This window comes from Ochotona princeps, unplaced genomic scaffold (genome assembly GCF_030435755.1).
Source record: "Ochotona princeps isolate mOchPri1 unplaced genomic scaffold, mOchPri1.hap1 HAP1_SCAFFOLD_2017, whole genome shotgun sequence".
Lineage (NCBI taxonomy): Eukaryota > Metazoa > Chordata > Mammalia > Lagomorpha > Ochotonidae > Ochotona > Ochotona princeps.
Window position 1 is genome coordinate 42,501 of NW_026699171.1, and position 11,793 is coordinate 54,293.

Consider the following 11,793-nt stretch of genomic DNA (forward strand, 5'->3'; position numbering starts at 1 on the left):
CCTGCCACCATCTACTTCCACTATGTGCCCCGTTCAATAAAGTTTTCCCCTGAGCCACTAACTTCTGCTTGAGCCTGATGATTTGGTGAAACATTGAGTGAAGCCAGGCGGGCGCGCGCGCACACACAAATACAAAAACAGTGTGCCATCCGGGTGGGTGCGTGTGCGGATGCTGGCTGGCTGGCTGGCTGGCTGGCTGCCTGGCTGCCTGGCTGGATGGCGGTGGGTGGCTTGGTGTGCTTTTAGGGACTCAACTGGCCCAATGACGGCTTTGAGAGCAAGCCATGCCGGACCCCTCTTCTTCCCTCTCCCATCCACCACATGACTGGACTGCCCTTCACCCCGGGCCGACTCTGGGGAGAGTCCCTCCTGCTTCTCCTTGGTAGCCTGGGATCTTGCTTAGTTAGCCTTGCGGGACGGGACGGGGGGTTGTAGGGAGGGAGGGACGGCGTGGCAGAGATTTCTCTACCTCATGATGGCGAGACGACCACCTACACGTAGATACCCACCACTGGCTGCCTGTGCTGTGGGCGGGGTCCCAAGCCCTTGGGCCAGCTTCTGCTGGAACGGAGAGAGGGACGTCTTTTCAGACCTACCTAGAGCGGCCTGGACTTCAGTGCCACTGCCACTGCCGCTGTCGTGCCACCATGCCCACCAAACCCAGAGTCTGCAAAGAGCGCTCTAGTGTCTGGGAAACCCCTCGATCTAGGTGCACATTGAATCGAAGGTGATGGAAATCATGTGTGTGGAGTTTAGCACGTGCGCCTACAAGGCTCTCATGACCGTGGTGCGGAGCATGCTACTTTTCCTACAAGTTTCCCTTAGGTTAGAAAACACTGGAAATGACATCTCTTCCCCCCCCCCCCCCACCACCACCACCACCACCACTCTCCATCGTTGTCTGTCCGGACACATTGTCTATCCTGACATGGTGTCGGTAAATTCCACTCACTCACTCACTCACTCCCGGAATACAGATCATTCGAATTTACATTCGTGATTTCACCATTTATTTATTTATTTATTTTCTCCTCAATTCTCTCTCTGAGCTTTGGCTCAATATCTTGTCAAAATGCCATGTAAACACCTCTGGATGGGGCTCCGAGGCATATGGGTTTAGTTGTTGCTGTTGAGGTTCTGCGCACGTTTTGTCAGAAACGCTTAGTCTCTCTCTCTCTCTCTCTCTCTCTCTCTCTCTCTCTCTCTCTCTCACACACACACACACACACACACACACACACACACACAGGTTTGAGGCCAAAGCTGTTGAAAAACCTGTTTGTATCCTAAACAGAGTTGTGTAGCGCTGAGAACCAGGATTCCATACTTTCTGTTCACCAACTTCTGAGTTCTCTAGGCCTGCATTTGGGGGGAAAAGTTCTGAACTGACTGGTGAAGTGGTGGAAGATTCCTCTCTCTCTCTCTCTCTCTCTCTCTCTCTCTCTCTCTCTCTCTCTTCCATTTTTTTTTTTAAACAAAGAAAAACCGGCAATGTTGTCACGGTGCTGGTGGAACCGCGGTTTCCACATTTTTGGCTCGCTCGCTCGCTCTCTAGCTTTCACCATCCTGTGTCATCTATGTCTGCTTATTGGAAGGACACAGCGACAAAGAGAAAAGGGAAGGAACTTGTGGGTGGAAGAATCTCTTCAAAGAGCTCGCTCTTTTGCTCGTCCTTGCCCCTCTCTCTTCCTCTCTCCTCTCTCTTCCTCTCTCTTCTTTCCTCCCATCTCCTCTGAAACACCCGCTCCCCCCTTCCCCGCTCCAAACAAACTTGCTCACAAATCTCTCTCTCTCTCTCTTCCTCTCTCTCTCTCCCATGATTGACTTGCAAATGAATAAATACAAGAGTCTTAAAATGTGGTGTTCACATTAAAGGAAAATGTAACTAGTTTTCTGCCTTCCACACTGTTGGGGTGGTGGTGGTGGTGGTGGTGGTGGTGGTGGTGGTGGAAATCTTATTTTGCCTTCAGTGGAGTGGAGAGAGAGAGAAAAAAAAAAGAAGGCATTCAACACCAGGTTGTTGAAATCCACTAAATATTCCTAAGGGTGCAGTAATTGGGCAACCAGGTGGCAACATTTGGTCGCTACACCGCAACCCTGAGTGCGATTGTGCTGAGTCAGGTGAGAGAAAACAAACACTTAAAGCATGTATTTGATTTACTTGGAAGCCAGCCTGCTGAGTGATGGCTTGGTGGTGGTTGAGCGGGGGGGGGGGGGGGGGGGGAGGAGGAAAGGGGCATGGGGGGGGGACTTTGACAAATCTTCGCACACGTGGGTGGCACAACATGAATTCTTCTTTAAGGAGTCCCGAACAACCCAACTTTTTCCTTTTTCCTTTGCTCTCTCTACTTTCTCTGACCCCTTTGATCCCTGCACTAGGATGCTGTCAAGTAAAAAGCAGTCCTCTCCTATCAGTGGGTGCTGGCTAATGAACCACTGTGAGGGAAGCGAAACACATCGGAAAGTGGCTTGGTGATGGAATACGCTGGGGTGCACCAGTGACACCCAGGAGGAGAAAAGCCAAGCCAAAACAAAAAGTGCCTCCCTGCCTGATACCACCCTCCCCTCCCCCACAAGCCCCAGGGAAGGAAGGAGGGAGAGAAGCTGTGTTTCACTGATGGTGGGTGGGTCTTGTGTGTACGTCTTGCAAGTCACCTCCCCAATCCACATCTCCTTTCCCAGGCCAGAGCTAGAGCCAGAGCCAGGGTCCAGGGTCCAGGGACATGTAAGGAGAAGCATGGGGCAGGCAGGGCACCCGCACCCCGCCTCCTCGTCAGAATGAGCCTCTGTGTGTGTGTGTGGGGGGGGGGGGGTGTGCCCCAAGAAAGCAGCAGCCTTCGTTTCGGAAGCCACTGGCTTGAGGGACGCAACCTCTCATTCAATTCCAAGAGGCCTCATTCATTGCCTTCATTGAAATGCAAATGGTTGGTTCAAAGTCCCGTTGTCTGCCAAAGGCTTCACTTTCTCTCCGCTCCACCCAGAGCCATACCTGCCCTCAGGCGTTTGTCAGTGAAAGGATCTGCCTCTCCGACTGGGGCAAAGGTCAGCCACAGTCGGTCACTCCCCTTCGCTCGCTCTGGAAGTGCAAAGTGGGATCTGGCCGCTGCTTTCTGACTCGCATGGGGCAGACCATGAGTGGTTCTCAGGAACGGCTCCCTTCTGATGTGGCCTTTCCATCGGCATTATTGATTCACTCTTCCATCCATCACCTTAACTATGTGAACGCGTGTTATTAACCTGTGCGTGTACTTCTGTCACTCAAACAAGCAGAACTGCTCAACATCAAGCATCCCTCCCTCTCAATAGAACGATCTAGCTGAACCGATTACTCAAAACACAGACAGGAACCCCTTACCTGTCCTTGTGCAGGTGCGCGGGGCGGGGGTGGAGGGGCGGTGGGAGGGGTTGCAGGAATATACTAGGCCTGTGCCCCGTGCCAGGCCCGGTTCTCTGCTTGGATCGGCGTTGGACCGAGCGACCAGGACACAGCAGTCCAGAGCCTTACTTACATCTCACAGTCGGTGCCTGTTCAGAAAAAACAATTCCTCCATCCATCCATCCATCCATCCATCCATCCATCCATTTTATTTTTATTGAAACTCAGATATATATATAGAGAGAAGGAGAGACAGAAAGAAATATCTCCTGCCCGCTGGCTGGTTCACTCCCCAAGTGGCCACCATGCTTCATAAAACTCATTTCTTATCCAGTTATAATTTCATTAAAATATCTCATGTTTCCCAATTGGATAAAAAACAAATGGTATCTAAAAGTCTGCATACGAACCAGCGTCGCAGCCCTATGATTTTATCCAAATGAAAATGCATATGAGAGAGTTATTTGCACCCTTACAGCTATCACAGCTCAATTCACAATAGCCAGATACGGGATCAACACAGATACCCATCAGCGGGTGACAGAATAAAGAAAATGTGGCACACAAACACTATAGAATACTACCCATTCATAAAAATTAATGAAATTGTAAAACCTGATATACTTTTTTTAAAAATTATTTTTTAATAATCTTACTTGGTTGATTAGGGAACAGAGTGTCAAGGGCTACAGGGTGAAAGTGGGAAATACCATTGTTTCCACATCAATATCATTTTACCCTGTATCTGGGGTCAGGGGAAAAAAAAAAAAAAAAAAAAAGGGAAAAGCCCCACCCAACCTCCCACCCATCCCAGATCCCCAACGGGAGGCACGCTCTGAGGCTCCTGCTCATACAGTTCTGATAGTTCATCAGTTCTGGACTGCTGCCAATGTCTCAGTTCCAATCGCAATGAACCCTATTCAGAATCCACTGGCTGACAGTCTCTTCATGGTTGGGGTTCTAAGATCAGCAGTTCAGTTGGAGGGATCTCTCTCCAAAGAAACTTCATCTGAGATGATCACAGGCCTGATTCCTGCGCGAGTCTGCTAGTACACAGTCCAACACCGTCCGTCACACCGATCGGCTTATGATCATGCTGGTCGTTGGGATTGCCGGGTTCGTTCTGTTTCCAGGCCTGTCTTCCTCGTGAACCGACGGGTGTCGTAGTCCGGTTCGATCCTGCCCGCTTCATATTCGGTCCTCACGCAGACCGGTTGGAGCTGCAGCCTAGTCGGGAAGTAGTTGTCCAGCAGGGGAGCCCACATTCCCCTGTCAGCTTTGCCTCCTCCCCCTGACTATCACATGTGCTGTTTGGGCGCTGCAACCACATCTGGTACGGCTCACCTCACCTTGGCATTCCTTATTGTGTACTAGTATGTGTCGCAACCGAACCTGGCTCGACCCACACTCTGTTCTGGCGCTCGGACTCACCAGCGGGTGATGTGAACAGGTTCAGCCTGGTCTTGCCCCCAATCCATGCCATGTGTATACCAGTGGGATAATTTCCATAGCCTGTTCTGGGCTGTTTCCTATTTGTGCTGCTTGCGCTTACCTGCAGGGACTGTGTCCTGCCAGAGGAGTTGCCCAGGCTCCTCCATCAGAAACTCTCCCAGTGCCAGGTTTCACGCATACCAGTGGGTCCATGAGCCAGCCCTGTTCAGTCCACCTCCTGTCCTAGCAGGAACAGTGGTGTTTCCTGACTGTTCTTCAACCCAATCTGGTTCTTATTGTTGGACGGTGAAGGATCCTGAGGTGGAGCCGGCAGCCACACGCCAGTCAGGAGGACCCTGTGCGCGCGTGCGCGTGTCTGTGTGTGTGAGTGTGTGTGTGTGTGTGTGGTTGGGAGGGGTGTGTGTGTGTGTGTGTGTGTGTGTGTGTGTGGTTGGGAGGGGTGTTGCTGAGAGAAGGAGAGACAGAAAGAAATATCTCCTGCCCGCTGGCTGGTTCCCTCCCCAAGTGGTCGGGGCTGAGCAGAACCAAAACCAGGAGCCGGGAGCTTCTTCCCGGTCGGTCTCCGCCACACAGGCGGCTGCCGATACCGAAGGCTTTGTGCCATCCTCGACCGCTTTTCCAGGCCACAGGCAGGGAGCTGGACGGAAGTGGGGCAGCTGGGACTCGAACCGGCACCCGTATGGGATCTCGGCACGTACAGGCCGAGAAATGGAGCCACTAGGCAACCGCACACGCCTGGCCCAAGCAACAACTCTTGCCTTCCCCTCGTCTTCTTGTCTGGTCCGGGGAGATGCACGCTGTCGACATCTCTGGCCCAGGCCTTGTATGTTTGGCACATACGGCCTGATGATCTATGGGTAGCTTGCTGTTTTAGTTCAGGCAGGCCTTAACGTGCTCTCCGACGGGAGCTACGGCCTAGCTGACAGGAGGAGTGCCTGCCTGCCTGCCTGCCTGCCTGCCTGCCTGCCTGGCGTTCCCCTAGCAGGCTGGCGGGCTCCCAGCCCCAGATCTTGGGACCGTCTGGGGGCTAATGCGGTCCGGCCGGCCTGCCTGATGTAATTTTTTCACCCAGGCAGTCCCGGCGCTTTGCTGACAGCTGGGTGTTGTGGCCTAATCCGGCTGGCCCGCCCGCCCGCCCGCCCGCCCGCCCGCAACGCACCCACCCACCCGCCCAGCCATTTTGGCTCTCTTTTTGCCTGACTGGGTGCAGCGCCCTAACTTGATTCCGGTTCTCACGCTCCCTCTCCACCACCCCCACCGCACCACCCCCGGTTCTTGCGTGCGCCAGTGGGTGCTGTGGCACAATCTGAGATGGCCCACCACCAGTCCCAGCTATCGCCATTGGGCTGGGGTACGGCAACCTAGCCTGGCCTGGTCCATCCCCAGCCCTCCTGCGAACTGTGGGGTGCTAGCCAGTTCACAGTTCAATCCAGCCTGGCTTGCGCCCCAACCCGGCCTGGCTAATTATATGTGTGTTTTGGAAGGCAGCTCTTCTCTGCGTTCACATCTATCTTTCTTTTCTTTAGGATTTAGTCACTAGGCTAACATGCCGGCCGGACCCAACCAACCAACTAACCAACCAACCAACCAACCCCTTGTCTTTGATGGACCGTGGGTGGGTGGGTGGGTGGGGTGTGGAGGCGGAAGAGTTGGAGGGTCAGCTCACCATCTCTTATTCTGCGGAACTGAAGGGAAAGGGTGCTCTGAGGGAGAGACTGGGGCACCTGTGCCTGAGTTGTGGGTGTTGTGTGCGGTCGGCTCTGCGGACAAGTCAAGGGGACTTGAGGACGGCAGAGCAGGAGGACATATGGGCTGGCCTGTGCCCTTCCTGCCCGAGGATTTCTCTGGTGGATTGGGAATGAAAGGCCACTATGCCGACGTGAAGGCCTCACAGATGGCCTTACCTGACACCTACTTCTCCCTCCATGTTCTGGATCCTGGCCAGGAACCACTCAGCGTGCAACCACTTCTGCTCACAAATTGGAAAGAGAAAGCTGTGTGATGCCCCCTCCTGGGATAGAGAGAGAGAGAGAGAGAGAGAGAGAGAGAGAGAGAGAGAGAGAGGTGAAGAGGCCCAATCCCAGCCTGGCTGCTCCCTTTCTCCTTTTCCTCATCTGGACCTTACCTGCAAATGGGGAACAGAGAAGACTGAATTGTTGTCACATTCTCACTAACTCAATTTCAATCTCTCTCTCTCTCTCTCTCTCTCTCTCTCTCTCTCTCTCTCTCTCTCTCTCCCCCTCTTTTCCTCTCTCTCCTTTCACATCCCTAACCTGTTTCCATGGCACATCCTTTCTGTCCCTGAGGAACTTCTTGGGTCTTGCAAGAGCTCACAGGAAGGACAGGCAGACGCAAGGGCGCTGCAGAATAGCTTCACTGGCTTTTCCTCCACTTTCATGTCCCTGTGGCTCCACTTCTGATCTAGCTCCCTGTTTGTGCCCTGGGAAAACAGCGGAGGGTGGTCCAAGTGTACGGGACCCTGCACCTGTGTGGGAGGCCTGGAAGAAACTCCCAGCGCCTGGATTCGGATCGGATCCAGTCAGCTCCGGCCGTGGTTGTGGCCATTTGGGGAGTGCACCGGCGGATGGAAATCTTTCTGTCCGTCTGTCTCTCCTTCTCTCTGCAAATCTGCCTTCCCAATGAAAATAAGTCAACCTCAAGGCCAAATAAATAAATAAAAATAAAACTAGAGAACAGAAAGTGAAAGCAAGACAGTGGGGGATACTGGCATTGTGGCACCGCACACACGCTCAACAGCCTGTCAGCAGACACACTGGCCTTGCCGTATGGGAACACCGATTTCATCTTGTTCCTGGCTCCTGGCTTCGGCCTAGCTTGGCCTCAGCTGCTGTGACACAGGAGGGAGAGAGCCCTTCCACACTTTGTGACAATACCGCCTAGGGAGGGACATCCAGGAGAGACAAGGGTGGAGGAAAGGTCTCTTGGCACATATTGTGGGAACGGACTTGGGGTGAGGCGCTGACTGGGTTGTAGCTGTGTGTGTATAGGGAAATCTTTGCTGTACCAATGTGGTTGGGGACATTGAGATGGACTGAACCGGGTTTCTGATTTTTGTGAGACAGTCTTTCTCTCTCTCTCTCTCTCTCTCTCTCTCTCTCTCTCTCTCTCTCTCTCTTTCTCTCTCATTACTGGATGAGGTTCCCCGGGAGAGCTGGGCTTGGAAAAACGTGGCCCAAGGGATGAATCTGGAACTGACCCCTGGGCTCGACACTCAGTGTTGTCGTTGTGATCTCTTGTCTTTGCTCTTCCTGCTCCCCCATCCTTCATCTTCCCCGTCCCATCGCAACCCCAACTGACTCCAAACCAGAAACCCCAGCGTGTTTCAAGAATCCACTCGTGCTGTCTGCGCGCCATCTAGTGGCCACAGTATCGGATCGGACAAGAGGCGAAAGCCAAGATGGCGCTGACGGCAGAAGCCAAGATGGCGCCCGCGTCTGAACAAGTCTCGCGAGGCCTCGGGGTGGTGGTCGGCGTGGAGTTTGGGGGGGTCGAGGAAGGAGGAGGGAGGGAGGGAGGGAGGGAGGGAGAGAGTCGGTCTGGCGCAGGCGCAGTAAGCACAGTCGGGCTTCTGGCTTGCTGGCTGAGCAGTGGCGGCGGTGCCGGCGGTGGGGGGAGGGGGGAGGGGGGAGGGGGCCGCGGCGGCAGAAACCGTCCTTCCGCCGGGCCGGGACTGCACTGTGCGCGCCTCTCTAGGTGCTCCTGCCACGTCCAGGCGGGGGGATCTGTTACCTTCCCAGGGATGTTGCCTTAGTTCTTTCTTCTTGGATCTCTCCATTCCTTTTAGGCTCTGTTTCTCTCTCTCTCTCTCTCTTTCTCTGTTTTGCTCGCCGATTCCCGCTTTCCTCTCTTTCTTTCTTTCGCTTTCTCCTTTTCACTGTCTCCTCTCCTTCTCCCACTCCCCTACATCTCCTAGAATTTCACTTGTGACTCCCACCTTTATTTGACAGTCTTCATCCTTACATTCTCTGCCTTCCCCTAGGTTGTTCTTGAGTTGTTTTTTCTCGTTCAATCTTTATAGGCCTTTCTCTCGCGTCCTCATTCTGGATTTATTTTCTTCCCTCATCGGTGTGTGTCTGGCCGTTGTACCTGCGTGTGTGTGTGTGTGTGTGTGTGTGTGTTCTCCCCTAATGTTTCCATTGCTTCCCTTTATGTTGTCTTTCTCTTTTCTTAGTTTTTGTCTTTCTTCTTCTTCTTCTTTTTTTTTTTTTGTATTCTTACCTTTGCCTTCCTTTCAGTTCTCATTCTCTCCTCCCCCCAGCCTCCCCCCCCCGTTTCTCTCTCCCTTTTCTCTCTCTCAATGTCGGTGTTTTCATTTTATTTTCTGTCTGCCTTCTTCCTTTACCTTTGGCTTCCTTGGTCCTTCTTAACTTGTTTCTCTCTTCTCTTTCAACCTATATATGTTTTTCTCTCGCGTCCTCATGCTGGATTTATTATCTTGCCTCATCTGTTTTACTCGTGTGTGTCTGTTTTTTTTTTTTTTCCCCCAAAAAAATTTTGTTCTACTGTGTCCATTGCTTCCCTTTATGTTGTCTTTCTCCTTTCCTAGTTTTTGGTCTTCCTGGTTTTTTTTTTTTTTCTTTCTTTCTTAGTTTTGCCTTCCTTTCAGTTCTCATTCTCTCTCTCTCCCCCCCCCCCCCCGTTTCTCTCTCCCTTTTCTCTCTCAATGTCGGTGTTTTCATTTTATTTTCTGTCTGCCGTTTTCCTTTACCTGTGTGTGACCAAGTCTATCCACCCTTCCCCCAAGACTGTACTGATAGGTCAGATGTATCCTGTCACAGTAGATGCGTGGTCACTCACTACTACAACTCGATTCTCCCCAAGCCACGCGACCTGGTGTTCCATGCATCAACACCGAATGTTAACATTTCACCAGTGACGGTCACGACACAGTTTGGTTCTAAATGAGAGGCAAGGCAAAGCAACCGACCTGGCGGCCGGGACCAGCCAGCACCCCCTGCGAGGGGAGGGAGGGAGGGCGGCAGTGACACACATTTCCCTGCCTATCTCGGCTTCATTGCCTGGCTGCGTGCATCCAGCGTGCTGTCCCTTTGTCCCTTGGTGCTGGCTGTCTGACTCCACCTGGTGGCAGCCGTGCTGTAGCTGTAGAGCATTCTGGAGCCGGCAAGGGCGAGCAAGTGGGTGGAGAGCCCGGGACAGGATGTGACAAAGTCCCCAAGCTGCAGGCGGGAGAGTCCCAGCCCTGCTGGGACCTTGGTGGCTCGTGTGCTGTTCGGAGATTGAGCCTGGAGGCTTGCAAGTGAGCAGGCAGGCAGCTGCGGGGGTGGGTAGGTGTCTGCTCGCTCCCGATTGTAACCGGGCTGGAGTACCGCTAGAGTGCATGGGGTCGACCAGCACACCCTTTATCACTGCCACCGTGCACTAGGGGACTCGATCGGGGCCGTCGGCGGGGCTGCGAGGCCACGGCCACCGGCCCGACACTTGTCGCCTGCACTAGGGGACCCGGTCGGGACCGTTGGTGGGGCTTGAGGCCACGGCCGCCGGCCCAGACGCTTGTCGCCTGCACAAGGGGACCCGGTTGGGGCCGTTGGCGGGGCTTGAGGCCACGGCCGCCGGCCCAGACACTTGTCGCCTGCACTAGGGGACCCGGCCGGGGCCGTTGGCGGGGCTTGAGGCCACGGCCGCCGGCCCAACACTTGTCACCCGCACCCTAGGGGACCTGGTCGGGGCCGTTGGCGGGGCTTGAGGCCACGGCCACCGGCCCGACACTTGTCGCCTGCACTAGGGGACCCGGCCGGGGCCGTTGGCGGGGCTGAGGCCCTGGGCCGCCGGCCCGACACTTGTCACCCGCACCCTAGGGGGACCTGGTCGGGGCCGTCGGCGGGGCTTGAGGCCACGGCCACCGGCCCGACACTTGTCACCCGCCCTCTAGGGGACCCGGTCGCGGCCGTTGGTGGGGCTGTAGAGTTGTTTGCTTTTCTCTAACTCCTGGGGTCGACCAGGTGGCCACAGGAGCATGCCCTGTGGGCGATGGCTGTGTTTTTGGGGACTTGTGACCCGGGCCCCCATCTGAGGGGCGGCTGTGTCCCATAGGTTGTCCCTGTTGTCCCCTGGAAGGGCATTTCTACACCTGCAGTTGTCATTTTGGATCTGCAGGTAGGTGCTGACACGCTGTCTCCTGGTGACTGTCACCGGAAGAGCTGGGCCCCTGGGTTCGCGTCTGGGGCGGTAGGGGGGAGCGCGATGGGCTGCCGGCGGCCTGGCGCTGGACTGCGTTCCCCCTGCCCATCCGGCGCCGAGCTCCCTGCCTGGGTTCGTGCGGGAGCTTGGTGTGCGATCCTGGTTTAGCCCTGCGACGGTGCCACCATCTCCGGCTTAGAATTTGCCCCGAGAGCGGCAGAGGTGAGGCTGGGCGCTGGGTCCTATACCCGTGTCCGTCTTCTGCCGCAGGTGGCCCGCTGCGTGTAGTGGTGGCTGACAGAACCCCCTCAGAACTGAGTCTCAGTGGTCGTTGGCTTTATGCCGCGTGTGCGTGTCAGGCGTTCCTCCGCTGGGGTTGGCCACCGCTGCTGAAGAGGCAAGGGGCTGGCGAGGCTGTCGACGGACCCCCCTGGCAGCTGTCCTCGCTGGGCGTGACCCCCTGTGCCTCGTGTGATGTCATAATCCTAGACCGAGACTTGATCGATGTGGTGATGTGGCGCTCTCCTGGGCCGGGCCTAAGCCGCTTACAGACGAGGGACGGCCATTCATGGCGAATGCTGCCGAGCTGCTCGTTCTGTCTTGCGGGCTCCTGGTTCCTCTTTCCCCTGCCTTGGCGTGGTGGGAGAGGCCAGGGGTGCGGAATCCGGCTCGATCTCCGCTCCCTCTGCCTTGTGCCGCCTGAAGGTGCTGGCGTTGGGGGTCCAGGCGGGGGTCCTCGGACGTGGCGGACACCCTTTGCCCTCTGCCGTGTCGGTGTGTCATGGTGTGTGGGCGGGCCCCGTCCC